At 40.1% G+C, this 16,733-nt stretch overlaps 1 non-coding gene across 1 annotated transcript; it reads right to left on the bottom strand.

Moving 5' to 3' along the window:
- Positions 1-353: 353 nt before the first annotated feature.
- Positions 354-425, bottom strand: TRNAN-GUU (transfer RNA asparagine (anticodon GUU)). Its single transcript has one exon. It is a non-coding gene; the product is annotated as a tRNA-Asn (tRNA).
- Between the last annotated feature and the right edge of the window lie 16,308 nt (positions 426-16,733).

Raw genomic sequence — 16,733 nt, 5'->3', positions numbered from 1 at the left:
TTGGAGCCTAAGGAACAGAGAGTTCAGTCAACAAGAAGCTAGCAAAGCTTTAGCCATTGGACTACATCCATCTATCCTACCTAAATAGTAACCCTTTGTTCATTCTTTGAATGACGCTAGTGTAGACAAATTCCTTCCGGCTAATGAAGATACTACCCAAGTCTTCCCATTCATTCCCAGTGGATCCTTCTTCTTTATTCCTAAGAATTGAACGAACCAAGTTCACCTATACGAGAGTGAGGAATAAAAACCAACAATAAACTTCCCACTTTTGATGTCCCATGATTCTGCTAGTTTATAAACTAAGGAGAAGGACAGGGGTCGCTAGATCAGAAAAGCAATAACTATAAATTCTCCCCAAGTAGGATTTGAATCTATGACCAGTCAGGTAACAACCGACCGCTCTACCACTGAGCTACTGAGGAACAACAGACTTAAGGAAGCTGACTCTCATTCTCTGGACCAACCTATGACCGAACAAAAAAGGGTTCGTCACTCTTTTTCACATACACGGGGAGAAAAGGTTACGATAGCAAGCTCCTCCCCACCGAAAAGCCTCCAGGACAAGGGGGCAGCGGTCAACCATCCACTCTCGAGATTCATATTGATCAATCGATCTCCGCATCCTACCAATTCGCTAAGTAGACTCATTCCTGCCGAACCTACTTCTCATCCTAGGAGTTAGCAGGTATGATAGGGTCCCCCCTCTATCTGTCTCTCCGAGTTTCTACTACTAAGTAGCACTTCTGCTATTCAATCATAGATTCGATTCCAATCAAGCAGGACAAGCCCTATATTATTAGTCTTTGCCCTTTTTTTTTTATAGGATATTTGAAGAAGCGCAGGTTTGGAACCCTATACAAGGGGCTTTTCCCCCAACCTATACAAGGTGCTAGTCTCGATCTTGCTTGGTGTTGCCCCTCTCGATGATTGTTGACTAAATATTGATTTCGTGCTTGAGTTGTAGAGGCCTCCTTCCATCCATCAAATCAAGTAATTCGTTACTGAAAATTTTTCTGCCACGAATCTCATGCCATGCTTCTTGTTTCTCCTAATCGGTTCCTAGTTTCAGTCAATCAAGATTCTCCATCAAGAGAAGGAAGAGAGAGTCTTTACTTTAGGTTAGGCCAATCTCGCCATTCATGTAATTCCCCCATCCATCCATCGATCATGCGAATATGCATCCAGTCAGCACATAACAAACCAAAAAAGCATTCATCCTAGATTGATTCCCTTCCTCAATAAAAATATCTATCAATTGATCCCCATTCATTCGGTCAATGTCTCCACCCTCTACTGAGAGGTGCACCATGTTGATAGGAATTGGTAAAGACCTTCTTGTACACATCCTCGAGGGCAGCATTCATGGCAATCATCACTAGTTTCTCCCGAAGGCATGGTATGGCTCTGTTCTTGGTGTTATTTAATAGATGTCGAGTGCCGCTTTTCACTGTCCAAGAATCTCTATCTGCTTTAAGTGGGTGAGCTAGAATCCTTACATTAAGTTGGTTGTTCAAAAGACTATCTCTTTACCCTTTGCATCTTCATCTTTTCAAAAGCCCAGACCCGGATCTTCATAAGTCTTATTTCAAGTGTAAAGCCTCTTCAATAAAGACCTCTTTTTCTCTTTCTTCCCCATTTCTCATTTTGTTGATTGAAAGAGGATAAGCACTATCCATTGAGTAAAAGAGTGATTCAGGTGGTTAGTGGCCCCCTCAAGAGTTGCGGGTCCTTGCTGCTGCATGAGTGGTAGCTCACACTAAAATCTCCTCCGACACGAGTCCTAGTCATTAAGGTGTGGTCCGTTTCCCGACTTCGCTTGTGTGATATTCACTTCTGATTGGTTTCATCCATCCCTAACCCTAATGAACTGAGTATGAAGGGGTCCATCAATCAAGCAGTTCAGGTTCTCAATCGATTCCCGTTCGCCTGCCCACCATAGTCCATTAGTGGGTAGGGTGGTAAACTTAGAGGCTGCCTGCCTCCTCTTCAGACGTGTCCTCGACAACCTGGTGGTTGTTTGATTTTCGCTTTTGGGGGCGGGAGTGCTTGGTCATTAGGGTTGCCTTTTCCTCAACCAATTCGGCTGTGTCAGCCCGGTCTAACATTTAGTTATAAGGTGGCTAGACAAAGATGGATTAAAGGTAAAATAGATTTGAGTTCAAATGGCACAGGACCTTCGATCGACCATAAGGCGTATTCTACCCTTATCAAATTCATTTTATTGAAGCGTAAAAAGCTCTTTTCTCATGTTGCATTTTGTTGGTTTGGAAGTTCCAGAATCTTGTCTGTGGACATCTAACAAAGGAAAGCCCCCTTATGCCATTTGATTAATTAAAGTTCCATGCAGCTTGCCACTCCCTAAGGCCAAGGACGGGTCAAACTGTCATTCCAAGATTTGTAGTCCAATACATTTCCATTATGTTACATAGCCAAACCCGCCACCTCATGTGCCAAAGTCAAACGGTAGATCTTCCTTCACCGCTGCCTATTTTTCTACATATGCAGTGGCGGGTTACCAGAGAAGAGAAGAGGGGACAACTTCTTTCTCCCTTGCCATGCTCCATTTTCCTTTTCTGATTGAAAGTAGCAAGCCACTTCACTACTAGTACAGAGGCCAGATAGAAGGTTGCTCATCCAGCCTAGTGGATCCATTGTTTATGCGGCAGTGCGATGTAGCTGAAAAATGTAAGCCCTTTTTTTTTAGTAAGGTATACGTTGGGGAAAACTCTAAAACCAGGGTTCCAAAAAAAAAAAAAAGCTCACCTTATACTAAATATAAGTTTTAGAACGGGGCATCCCTACTATATATACCCCTACCTATACTACAAGCTAGTAGTCAACGGCCTTTCCGCCATTGCTTGCTGCTTGCAGTCTCAAAATCTCTCTTTCGCCTCTCATCCGTGTCTCCATTCTGATTGATTCGCTTCTTCCTTCACACGGTTCGCCCTTATTGTGTTGCATTTTGGGATCCTCAGCTTCACTTCAGTCTACGTTTTTTGGATAGCCAGGATCCGATGTTGATTTCCAATTTGAATGTCAGCTCTAGGTTTTGGGTTGGCCATCTGGTTAGTTCAGCTATCACTGCTTGAAGCCCCTATGGTTGTTTGGCTGTGTACTCCCCGTCTGCGCATCTCACACTCCCCAAGCATCTTTTTTTTTCCTTCATATTTCACCTTTCCTGCATTTTTTCTTTCTATCCATAAGTCAGCTTTGTGCAAATAGATGTTTGCTGGGGGAGATTGGCGCTCTTGAGGTATGCCCTTCTTTTGGTTTTTTCTCTTCTCTATCTTTTCCATCTAGTGCCCAAACTGCATCAGAAAATCTTCGTATTCAATCTCTTTTCGCAACGCAGTAAAGAAGTCTAACAGTTTCTCTCGGCATATGTCTTTTAAGTCATGGATCTCATATCTATAAGCAGGGGGGTCCGCATTCACCATTAAGCCTATGCCCATCCATTCCTAATACGAACCTAGGACGACCTGCTCCTAAACACGTATTATATTAGCCAGGATCTTAATTAAGTTCAAGTTCTAATGGAATGGACCTCACCCCTAACCAACCTGTGGTTAGAAACCTTGGTATAATGTAGATGCCACAATAGGGGATGGAAAACCTATTGATAAATCAAGCTAAAACAACCAATTCTCTAATGGTGTTTTAGGTGTTCTCAAAGAACAAAGAGATAATTAATCTCACAAGTATTTTCTTAATCAAATCAAAGTTGTATTCTTACTGAAAAATAAGCCTTTAAATAGATTTTGAAAGAAACAACATAAACCCTAAAAACCCTAGGAAAAACCGACCACACACATAAAAAAACCTAGTTGGCCGCAACTATACTTCCTTTCCTAATCTAAGTTTGATTAATTAATTCCTTTATATTAAATTAGGAATTAATTAATTTACAATAAAATAAAAACCTTCCTAAAGTTATTTGTCCAGAAAATAAATAAATAAAAATCCAAAAAGAAATAAAGTCAATCGCAAATTAGGTAACGAGTTGACTTTGACATCTAGGCTAAATTATGTCTTCAACCGAGCTAACTTATGTTTGCCTGATGTCCGAGTTAACTTATGGCCTATCCGAGCTCACTGATGTCTGTTCGAGCTAAGTTGTGTCTGGCCGAGCTAAGTTACATCCGATGTCCGCAGTCCGAGATCAGATGTCCAAGGCAAGGGTGTCCGATACAAAATGTCTGATGTATGAGTATCCGATGTATCGGCCTCCACCACTTAGATACTTAAAATAGGTCTTGTATCTTCAGGAATGGACAAGCCCTTTTGAGAATGAATTACTTTCTGGATAAAGGTAGCAAGGTTGTCCTTAAACCTCTTAGCTTGAGCCCTAGTGATCGGTCCAGTCTTCATCCGTATCGGATCAGTACCCCAGAAAGTTGTCGGCGGTGTGAGCTCGGGCGAGTTCGCACCAATTCCTTTCGAGCTTGATCCCACCATTAGACTTGTTATGCTGTTCGACTGAACTCGTTGGCTCCACGCTCTACTCAGTCGGAACCCAGTTCGAGAACCTTTTCTCATAGATTTCCTTCACCAAGTCATCGCTAGAAAGAAATTATTATCCCTTGGTGTCAAAGGGCGAGTTCCTTTCTTATCTTGCCCAAAACCTTTCTTTATTCTCATTGGAGAAAGACTCTCCCATGGCAATTACACTAAGGGCCAGCTGCTTTCTTTATCTCTCTTGCCCTTAGTCCGTCTAGCTCCTTTCGGTTGGGATCCACCCCAGGGGTTAGACCACTTGGGTTATATTTTATAGTCTCGAAGCCATTCTTCTCCCATTAGACTTGCAAACCCTTTGTTTTCTCTTTTTCCTTCTCTATTCCAGTTCTTTCCCTCTACTTTATTTGACAGGGGTGGAAACTACCACTCTATCAATAATACGAATAAATTAGCAATTCTATTTAAAAATGGTTTGAGCTTGGAAGCAACCTACTGTCTATTGATAGGCGAGAACAGACTGCTATTGGTTGCTTCACTTATCTGTTCTATTATGACCGGCTTGGAGACATTAGAGGAAGACCATAATCTCTGTCTAGGTACGATCATAGCTTCATTCATCCGTTGAACCTTGGGGATAACCTTTAGCATTGAGGTCAATCACTACACCACCTCCATCATACATATGACATTCCATGACACGAGAGTGCATGGTCAACACACACCTAAAGCACCTACATTCCGCTTGCAGCCAATTCAACCATAACCTAACCTACACAAGATTCAAGAACCGAAACTACTGGTAGTCACGAGGGGATGCATCCTCCTATAATAGTTTTTGCTGTACGAAACAAGCGGTCCGGGGAAAGAAAAGGACTGCCTTTGAAAAAGAAAGGAAGTAGCTTAACTCGCTAGGCCTTCGGAACAAAGGTGATTCTATTCATGCTTCAGACGATCTAGCTAATTATATGTACTTCTATCTAACTATTGACTCTTCTTCATGAACCTATAGGCCTATTTTAGCGCATTTCCACAAAGGTAACCATTTAGGTTTACTTTGGAAACGCTACTAAGGACCGGGTGAAGAATGAAAAACGTCCGCTAACGCCCACAGGAAAAGATCTTTTTTAGATCAGCAATGAATGTCTTGTATCTATGAAGAAAGGTTATTCCCTGAGTTCAGACCCTAAATGCCATACCTTGCTGAAGGTGATTCACGAGAGAATCATACATAGTTCCATTTGATCGAGATGTGAATGCTCGTGATCTACTTGGCATAGTGATGGATTTCATGGCCGACATCTAACCAGCATGAATACACCGACATGAAACGATGGAGCATTTCTTCTTTCATCCCTAGACGATTTGTTCGATTCCGGCACTTACGTTCTCATGCCCGGAACCCTTGTGATTGATTAGGAGAGAGAGCAAAAGTGAGAAAGATGGATTGTTATCCATTGAAAATAGATAGGAATTCCTCAGGGATTGCCTTTTAATAGATGTTATTTCTTTCATTATTAACATCCAATCCCATGCTAATAAGAAAAACGAGCGATTGCTAGTCAGTTTCATTTTATTCAATAAATGGTAGGGGCTGAGGCTCTGAAGGCTTTCTAACTTGCTTCAATTAGGGAATAGCACAGATGGAGCAATTACATGGTTCTGCAGCGTCCTCAAACTTTCTGTCCCCTCCCTTTACTTTTTTTGTTGGACAGGAAGCTGCAAATCGTGAAGGCCTTCCCACCACATCAATTTAAGTTCCAACTTTGCTGGGAAGAGAGAAGCAAATTGAAAATAGGCCTCAAATCTGATATGGAGGTAGAAGAATATAGACTGCATTCAAGTAAGTGGGCACTAGCTTATACAATTACTTCCTTGATAATTGGCATAATGCTTAACACTGTAGTTACCTCACACTTAAATAATATAAATTGTTAAGAGTGATGGAATTTGGTGTAGGTTTATGTTGTTGTACCCTAGAGCACAATCATTCAAGGTGTTAGTCAAGAATGATTGTTGTTGGTTCTTGGTTCTTGATTTTGTTTTTTTTTTTTTTTTTTTTGGGTTTGTTTAGGTTTTGTTTCTGGTTTTAATGGAGGTTTAGGGTTCTTGAGAAGGTTGTTAGCTTTTGGGAAGAAGAAGAAACCAAAATGTAGTAGATGAGAGAAAGAGAGCCAAAAATGTTGTTTTTCAAAATCTGTTTTTGAATATTTTCTTTCTCAACATTTTTCATTACAATTTTCATACTTTTAAATACATCAAAAAGACAATAAGGCATGCTGCCATATTGAGCAATAAATACAAAAGCATTAAAAGTAACCAACCAAGCCAAACTACCTCAACTAACTCTAATCAATGTGCTGGGCATGCAAGAAACCTTCTTTAATGGGCAGTTCAGCTTGTCTAAGGTATTTGAATTTGAAAACCAGTTCCATTTGACTTGAAAATTGGAGGGAAGCCTTTTTGAATATTAAACTATGTTCTAACCAAAAACCAGATAAAAAAAAGTCCATTTACCCATTCAAAAATAATCAAACCCGAGGCAGTTTTGCCCAATTTTCTGGGCAACAACACTGCACAAGGGTCAGATTGTTTTGGGCTTAACTCAGCCTTCCCAGCTCCAAATTGGGCCATTCTTTTTTCCCCTTCTTCCTCTGCATATATAGTTTATCATATCCAAAATTCAGGTCCAAATCCCAAACCTACTTCAAATGGCATCCAAGGAAGGGGACTTATGTTGCTGGAAATACAATTCCAACAACTAGACAAAAAAGGCCTTAAGCTAGATAATGAGCTTAGGGCATTACAAAAAGGATATTGTTCTTAAACATTACAAGATAAAATAAAATGCATAAACATAAATAATATTTGGTCTTTGATGTTGCAAAACAAAGAGTGCAAGTGTAACCGAACTACCTTGCACATTGTGGCAAGATCACCACATTTCAACAAAGAGGGCTATGGATAACAATGCAAAATCAGTATTTACATTACTATGAAATAGAAATACCGAGAACCTTTCTAATAAACTCATTATGATTGCATGTTACCTGAACGAGGAAAGGCCTAAGTATAAAAGTCTTATTTCCAAGATGGAAGTGGAAAAGCGTATCCTTTCCTTAAAAGATGGAACTTTTAGCTTTTCCTCTATGTCAAGATCATGGATTCCTAAGCCTCATAAACCGGGTGAAATGAGATCCATTAAAAAATCTCATAAAAAAGACATTATTATGTTAGATGCCCTCTCTTTTCTCTTAAACATTGTATTCAAACGAGTCTTTCTACCGCAATCCCACGGGTTTATACGAAAACAAGGACCTATTACATTCTTTCTTCAAATGAGGAAATAGGGAACCCTAGATAGACTGCTTAAAGCTGACATTGTGAAATAAATGCTTTGATAACCTCGACCATGATCTGCTCCTGGGCTTCCTCCAGGCACACTTAGGACTTACTAATTCACCCCTTTCTTTTTAATAGGCTCCTTCTGCAAAACGGAAATAGTAGGAAAGAAATAACTTTTCATTAGAACGAAAGGGCATTCCTCAAGGGTGCTTAGTGAGCTTGGTGTTGATGAACATTTATCTGCATCAAGTGGATGTTTCCCTTCTACTCCTTAATGATCAATAAAAAGGGCACTTCACCTATGCACAGTATGTCGACGACATGATTATCGAAATCCGAGGAGGTGACCCTAACTCGTTATTTGTTTTATGGAAAAAGGCTTTTCAAAACTATTGTAAGAAGATAAAGTTAGAAGCAACTTACAGTATTCTTGATAAAAATCATCCTCGTAAAATTATGATGCTAGGCCTTGTGACTACTATTAAGGAGAATGGCAATTTGGTAATAAAAGGACCCTTTAGAAGATGGAAAAAGTGACTAACCTTAGATAAAGTACTAGAAAAAAATGGAGCAGAATAGGTCCTTTAAAAGGTTTTATGGTACCTTCATGCATTTATGATTCATGTGACGGTATTAATACTTTTAAAGGGGACATGCCAGGTATCCGCCTAGGATCATGTTTTCTTAGGGCTATTCTAGATGTATAATTCCATTTCAGTCGTAATATTCCATTTCAGTTGGAAAATGCAATCATACGTTTGGGGTAGTATAAGTGATCAAGGAGTAGTAACTCATATCATGGGAGGAAACTTTGTGCAGAGTTCCACTACTATTAATGGGTGGCTCCGCGATTTCTTATGGGAACAGGCATCTCAGGTAATTCAATCCTATGGTTCTTCATTATCTACATATGGCCATTTTTTCCTAGGTGCTAACTTTGTATGGGCTTTTAGTCTAATGTTTCTATTCAACGGGCGTGGTTATTGGCAAGAACTCATTGAATCCATCGTTTGGTCTCATATTAAATTAAAGGTTGCTCCTGCTACTTAGCCTATAGCCATGAGCATTGTCCAATGACGTGCTGTAGGAGTAACTCATTACCTTCTGGGTGGAATTGCCACAACATGGGCATTCTTCTTAGCAAGAATTATTGTAGTAGGATAATGGCTAGGAGGATTTGAAAGGCATTATGGCATTAAGATTTCCAAGATTTAGCCAAGGCTTAGCTTAGGACCCCACTACTCGTCGTATTTGGTTTGGTATTGCTACCGCACATGATTTTGAGAGTCACGATGATATTACTGAAGAACGTCTTTATCAAAATATTTTTGGCCCTCATTTCAGGCAATTAGCAATAATCTTTTTGTGGACTTTCGAAAATTTGTTTCATATAGCTTGGCAAGGAAACTTTGAGGCATGGGTATAGGATTCTTTACATGTAAGACCTATTGCTTATGCAATTTGGGATCCTCATTTTGGCCAACCGGCTGTGGAAGCTTGTACTCGGGGGGGGAGGGGGGGGGATGCTGTTGGCCTGGAAATGCACTATCTAGGCCATCCAGGACAAAGTTTAGTAGGCAAGCAGATAAAGCGCCTACAGCCGGGATGAATGAATCTCCAAATAAGAATGGTGGGTGGGTTCCAAGTAAAAGAAAAAAGGAAAGAGTCATTGAAGAAAAAAGCCAATTTCATTTCCATGAAAAGAAGAATTTGCTTACTTTTTGGGTAGGGATGCGAGCATAACGGTACATTTGAATGACTAAGGTTTATGGGTGGAGTCCGTCCCATCTCTAAAGATGAGGGAAAGGTATCGAGATTTAGCATAGAATGAAAGTGCGGGATACAAGGGTAGGGCTGTACCCAAGCATCAAGAGATGTGAGAGACCTTGCTTGAAGAAGCTTATTGTGTGTGAAAATCACGTCATACCACTGTCTTTGGAAGCTTTGGGAACTAGACCTCCTCATCAGAAAGATGATCATAGCATAGTCTGTAGTAGGCCATTCCTAGGCCTCCTCTAGCTAGTACAGCCGAGATGCGAAACGCATCATCGATAAGCTGTTGACTAGGATCGTTGGCAAATAATTCAATTAACTGGTCAAAGATCTGGATATCATTAGTAACTAGTTGCTGAAAAGGCCACATTTCATTGGTTGTCGAATGTAGCTGATTGAGGTTGGACGAACTAGATTGACCCCCTCCTACCCTTGTGTTTGTGTGGGAGGTCCGCCCGCTTATTCTCCCTTTCCAAGAACGGGCTTGATGTGCTCCCCTCCCCCTCCAAGGGGACGTCTATCTCAAAGAGGATATTCCTTTCTCTCTAAACGCTAGAATCCTTATTATATACATTTTCCCTAAAAAGTCTACCAACCAGCACAAATCCTCCCAAGCAACTTCCAACTACGCCAAAAAACATGTATCAAAACCTGGCCAAACTTCCTATCTCCTCGTTCGCCACCCCGGAAAGCCTTCCCCATCAACTTATCTTCACTTCTTGTTCTTATTATGAGGGAAACGGTTTGAAATCCATAACTAGGGATCCGCAGTCCTAGGGATCTACAGTCCTACGTGGACATCTAGAAAGGGAGTACTTGGAGACAAAGAAACTGATTGTGCTATGTAAGACCATAATTGCAGGTTTGCTAGTGGCTCTCCCTTGTTCTCTAGGTTCGGTAACGTGGGCAGCTAAAGGATGCCTTGCTTCCCATTGTAGGGTAAATCTTTTTACATAAATCCTTTTCTTTTATGAAGATGTAGTTACAATGTTGAACTTCCTTGCTCAGCTTTTCCTTTCCCCGAGGTGATCTTAAGAATCAGAAAGGATTATTTCGTATGGCTCATCTGGATTGTTTTGATGGCTGGTAACGGTTAGAGTAAGAAGTAGGACTTCACCGATTGATCAAGTACTAGCATAAAGTAGAGCTTGGATAGTTGTTAGGGTCTATATAAATGTGAAAAGCAGATTCCCCTTCTCGTTATCCAAGCCACGGTTAAACTGTTTGAATTTCGACTAAGAATCTACGCTTTTGCATTCGATTGATGATACAGAAAACTTAAGCTTTTCCTTTCTTTTGGGGAATCCCAGGAGAAGATGGAGCAGTTATGTTCAATTCAGCAATTATGAAAAATTATGAAAATTAAGCCAACTATTAAGAAGTCATACCATGCCTGTGAATGGGTATTCTATAGAGAAGTCGAGTATTGATCCACGCAGAATAAGAAGGACTTGCTATCCAATGCATATATTTTACCCTTATGCGATGATTTGGCTTCCTGTCCTAGCTGATAATTCAGAACTAGATGGTATTAAAGAATGGGAGCAGGGCTTTAATAAAGAAGAATTTTTGAAGAAAGGGGGTTTTTGGAAGATATGGACTTGGACCACTAGTGAGGCAGGTGCGGATGGGCTTTCATATCCAGTTGATAGAGAAGGATTTCACTATTTGGATTGCTTCTTTGTCTGGGCTTAGCTTGTTAGGGAGAATGGGATTACTTGAATAGGCAGGTGATGGTCCCACTTCGCCCCTTGTAGATGGCTTTTAGTTGCTTGGCCAATACAGGCACTAGAGGTTGAGTTAGAGAAAAAGCCTGCCTTCGATCGAACGAAAGAAATGGAAATGAAGATGAGGGAGTCAGAAGGGATCCATTAGTTGCATAGATAGTAGTACCTGGGCCCATGAGGTTTAATTCTGCTTCATAGCAAAAGAGAGAAAGATGTGGATTGGTGCTCTTTAGCTGGGAGAGGAATAGAAGGTCCTGGAGTAGTGTCGAGGAAAGATGAATTCAAGGCTTGTTTTTCAACAAGTCTTTTTTTGGCTGGCCTTACTTTTCCGTTTCAACACTCTAACTCTATCACTAAAAGGCTCGGCTTATTCTAACTCGACATTTTATTGCTGTATCCTCATGGCTTATTCTTCTTATTATTACTAGTTATCTAATAAGTAAGTTCTATAGCTCTACCATTTTGGCCTACGGTAATGTAATCAAGATTTCATCTCCTAAATTCTTTTTTGCTATGAAAGCAAGTAAGAGATGGAAAGTGTTGTTCTAAATTATGCCTTATTCCATCAGATCTAGAAGCATTTCTGCAACCTTCTCTCTCAAAATGGGTGTTTCCCTTGCGAAATTTTTTGAATTTTTGACTTCTTTCAAATGGGAATGAAATCCTTCCTTAGAAGTTGTCACTCGATCGAAAGGATATAACACATACGCTTCACTGAATTTTTTGGTATACTTGCATCAAGCTTAGCCCTTCACGCTTCCCGCAGGCTTTTTTTATAAAGAGAGAGTAAGGGGGCGGTACGAAAGATTGGTCTGCTTCGTAAAGCTGAGCTTTTCTGTTCGCTCCCCCTATGTGGTTAGCCTTCTTACCAGTCTGCCTCCTTTCCCTTGATGGAATATAACAATGCCTGAGCTCTAGCTTTGCTTGCATTCTTCACCGGCACTAGCCGGATGTATTACTCATCCCGCTCCTAAGGTAAGGAGTCTTCTGTGTGTTGGAATCTTTATACGAATGAATCACATATGTTGGCTGCGAATTTCTTGGGAATGAATTGATAGTTACTTTTCGGGTTGGGCTACTCTTCTTTTTGTTGATCAAGCCACTTTCCCTCATTCCACTCATCCAGCCTTCTTCATGAACTTGTACAATCGATGCCACAAAGATAGCCAACTCTATTATCGAAGAAATAAGGAAAAGGGCGATAATTTGGCACCAGATATCTGAAGTTGTGGAAAGAGCAGCTATGAGAAGCAGAAAAACCATAAAAAAATGATGATTGTTCATGAAGGTTTCCACAAAAAGATCCTTTAGTTCTGGCAAACGAATCACAATTACAGGTACCTGGGAACATACTGATGGAATGAACAAAATACGAACAGTTAACATCACATGGTCATAGATCTTAGGTTGTAACTTGATCATGAGCAAATTTGTTGATGTTGCACCTACGAAGTATGGAAAGTGCCAAACATTGGGAATTACCGGGAAGGAGTTAGGAACAGGAACAAAGAGAAGCGAGAACCGCTTAAATAAAGGAATCGATTATATTTCATCCTTTGTTCTCCATAGCAAGTGGGGATTAAAAAGCACCAAATTTGATGACTTATTAAGGGAAAAATGAAATAAGAGCATGCTTATGCGCAACTGATAGCTGGTAGGTCTTGATCGAACTATAGCTAGCTGAAAAAGCGGTTGTGGGTTTCGGACGGTGGACTGAACAACACATGCGTGCGCTTCATTTGTTCATTCATCGATCAAAAAACAAATGCTTCATTTTCCGGTTGATAAATGAATTACTACTACTAAAGAAAGGAGTATCTAGGGCGAAGCCCCTTTAATCTTTTTTATTGTCTTTCTGGCTATTTCTCAAGAAAAAGATTTGCTAAGCAATTGGTTCGCCCGAGAGTCACTCATTTCCATTGCCTTTCGACTTAACTACATGGGATCTTACACGAGCTGATTCAATGGGATCTCTTTTTTCCGTTCCTTTCTTTTTTTAATTTAAAGAAATTGCTTGAGCGGCTTTAAAATCTTACCTTTAGCAACGACAGGAGTCTTTCTTAGTGCAATACCTTCAATAGCCGTTAAAGTGTGCGAGCGCCCCTAGCTAATAAAGTTGCAAGATGGAAAACTCCAAAGGACTAACCTTCACCCAGTACACAACTTAGTTTTCCGCCTAAACGACCCTAGCGTACGGAAAAGAACAAAGGTGATACGAACCTAGAACGACCTGCTCCTAAACCCGTATTATATTAGCCCGGATCTTTAATTAAGTTCAAGTTCTAATGGAATGGACCTCAACCCCTAACCAACCTGTGGTTAGAAACCTTGGTATAATGTAGACGCCACAATAGGGGATGGAAAACCTATTGATAAGTCAAGCTAAAACAACCAATTCTCTAATGGTGTTTTAGGTGTTCTCAAAGAACAAAGAGATAATTAATCTCATAAGTATTTTCTCAATCAAATCAAAGTTATATTCATATTAAAAAATAAGCCTTTAAATAGGCTACAAATCCACGAAATAAAACCCTAAAAACAAAGGGAAAACCGGCCATACAAAGTAGTTTCCTATGGTGGCCGAAATTCTCACTCCTTTCCCAATCTAATTTGGATTAATTAATTCCTTTATTTTGAATTAGGAATTAATTAATTTACAATGAAAATAATAAAATAATAAATTTCCTAAACTTATTCTTCCAGAAAATAAATAAATAAAAACTAAAAAGTAATGGTAGTTTCCTAAAACAAAAAGTAAAAACAAATTAGGAAACTAAAAATGCTAGCCTTTTGATCAAGTTGACTTTGATTAATCTTTGACCTCTTTGAGCTCCAAATCAGCTTCTAGATGCTTTGTAGGATGCCAGATAAACTGAATATGAAGTCCCACACGTTGCCCATGCTTGGAAAAATAAGAAAAGGCTAATACAGTAAAATACAGTAAAGCCAGCAAGCAATACAGCAAATTCGGCCAAATTGTTGATGCTGTCCGTACAAGCCCTTTTTGATTGCATTTGAGGCTGATTTAACATGATTCCATGACCTCTTAGGCATATGTATTGAACCCATAAATCATTGGAACCATTTCATACTTCCCGGACTCCAAAAATGTACCAAAACCGTCACCCGGGTCCGTATCGGCTTCCACCACTTGGATGCTTAGAATAGGCTTTGTATCTTCAAGTATGGACAAGATCTGTTGAGATTGATTACCCCCTGTACAAATACTCCCAGGTTGTCCTTAAATCTCTTAATTTGAGCTCTTGTGATTGGCCTAGTCTTCATCCGTGTCGAGTGGAGCGGGCTCGGGCGGAATCACATCACCAAGTCTCCAAGTGGGCCCTCTTAGCCACCCTTGAGCTTAGCTTTTTAGAGAATCCCACACCTGTGTCGTGGGACTTGTAGCTCAGCGGTCCACCGGGTGGGTTTGTTTATCCTTCCAGTTTCGAGTGTCTTCTCGGATAGTTATAGCGGCCCATAGGTGCGAGATGTACCTTGTGGGGGGGGGGGGGGGGGGATGCTTATTATCACCAAAAACGTCACCCGACCCTGTTTTGGCTTCTTTTGCTTGTATGAGTAAAACAGGCCTTGGTTCTTTAGATGTGGCCAACCCCTCTTGACTATGACTTATTCCTTGTATGAAGACAGCAAGATTGTCCTTGAACTTCTTGGCTTGGGCCCTAGTGATCAGTCCCACCTTCATTTGTAATGGGTCAGCACCCCAGCGGGTTGTCGGTCGAGCAGTCTCGGGTGGATTCGCATCATTCCCCTCCTCTTGAAAAGGATTTGTCCTCAAATCGAAGTCATCACCTGCAGCAAAAGGAGATAAATCAGCAACATTAAAGGTGGCACTAACACTATACTCACCCGATAGATCAAGTTTGTAGGCATTGTCGTTTATCCTCTCCAAAACTTGAAAAGGTCCATCACCCCTCGGCATGAGTTTTGATTTCCTTTGTTCGGGGAATCTTTCTTTCCTTAAATGCAACCACACCCAATCTCCAGGTTCAAACACCATTGATTTTCGGCCTTGATTAGCCACCCTTGCATATTGCTCGGTCCTCCTCTCAATGTTTGCTCGAGTCTTCTCATGAATCTGCTTTACAAATTCAGCTTTTTGTTTTCCATCTAGATTAGCACGCTCACTTAAAGGCAAAGGTGTTAAATCTAATGGAGTCAAAGGATTAAAACCATAAACAATTTCAAATGGAGTAAATTTAGTTGCTGAATGTAAAGATCTATTATATGCAAATTCAACATGTGGCAAACATTCTTCCCAAGTCCTTAAATTTCTACTAATTAATGCTCTCAACAATGCAGACAAGGTTCTATTTACTACTTCGGTTTGTCCATCAGTTTGTGGATGACAAGTAGTTGAAAATAAAAGCTTAGTACCTAATTTAGCCCACAATGTTTTCCAAAAATAGCTTAAGAACTTAGCATCCCTATCCGACACAATAGTTCTTGGCATTCCATGCAATCTCACAATTTCCTTGAAAAATAAGTTAGCAATATTGGATGCATCATCAGTTTTGTTACATGCAATAAAATATGCCATCTTAGAAAACCTATCTACTATAACAAATATTGAATCCTTACCTGTCCTTGACCTAGGCAACCCAAGAATAAAATCCATAGACAAATCTACCTAAGGATAGGTAGGAATCGGCAAAGGCTTATACAATCCATGCGGTTTCAATGTTGATTTTGTTTTTCGGCACTTCAAACATCTTTCACAAATTCTCTCAACATCTCTCCTCATGTTAGGCCAATAAAAATGTTCTTGCAGCAAGGATAAAGTTTTTAAAATACCAAAATGACCCATTAAACCACCCCCATGTCCTTCCCGAACCAATAATTCCCTAATACTACAATTAGGCACACAAAGCTTGTTTTCCTTAAACAAATATCCCTCAAATATGTAAAATTTATTAAATCCATGTTTCAAACAGGTTCTAAAAATTTCTCCAAAGTCACTATCATGCTCATAAAGTTCTTTCAATTGTTCAAATCCAAGTAATCTAGCATCTAAGGTAGAAAAAAGCACATACCTTCGGGATAATGCATCGGCAACCACATTTTCCTTACCTTTTTTGTAGCGGATCACATATGGAAATGTTTCAATAAACTCAATCCACTTAGCATGCCTTCGGTTGAGCTTTCCTTGACCCTTGATATGCTTCAAAGACTCATGATCCGTATGAATCACAAACTCCTTTGGCATAAGATAATGCTGCCACGTCTCCAAAGCCCTCACCAAAGCATACATCTCCTTGTCATAAGTCGGGTAGTTTAGGGCAGCTCCATTCAATTTTTCACTAAAGTAGGCTATGGGCCTTCCTTCTTGCATTAAAACAGCTCCAATACCTACACCCGAAGCATCACACTCAATTTCAAAAGTCTTAGAAAAATTTGGCAAAACTAACAAAGGTG

The sequence above is a fragment of the Ziziphus jujuba genome, chromosome 7, assembly GCF_031755915.1.
Source record: "Ziziphus jujuba cultivar Dongzao chromosome 7, ASM3175591v1".
In the NCBI taxonomy this organism is placed as follows: domain Eukaryota; kingdom Viridiplantae; phylum Streptophyta; class Magnoliopsida; order Rosales; family Rhamnaceae; genus Ziziphus; species Ziziphus jujuba.
The sequence above is the reverse complement of the archived record's forward strand: the minus strand, read 5'-3'. Positions and strand labels throughout refer to the sequence as shown.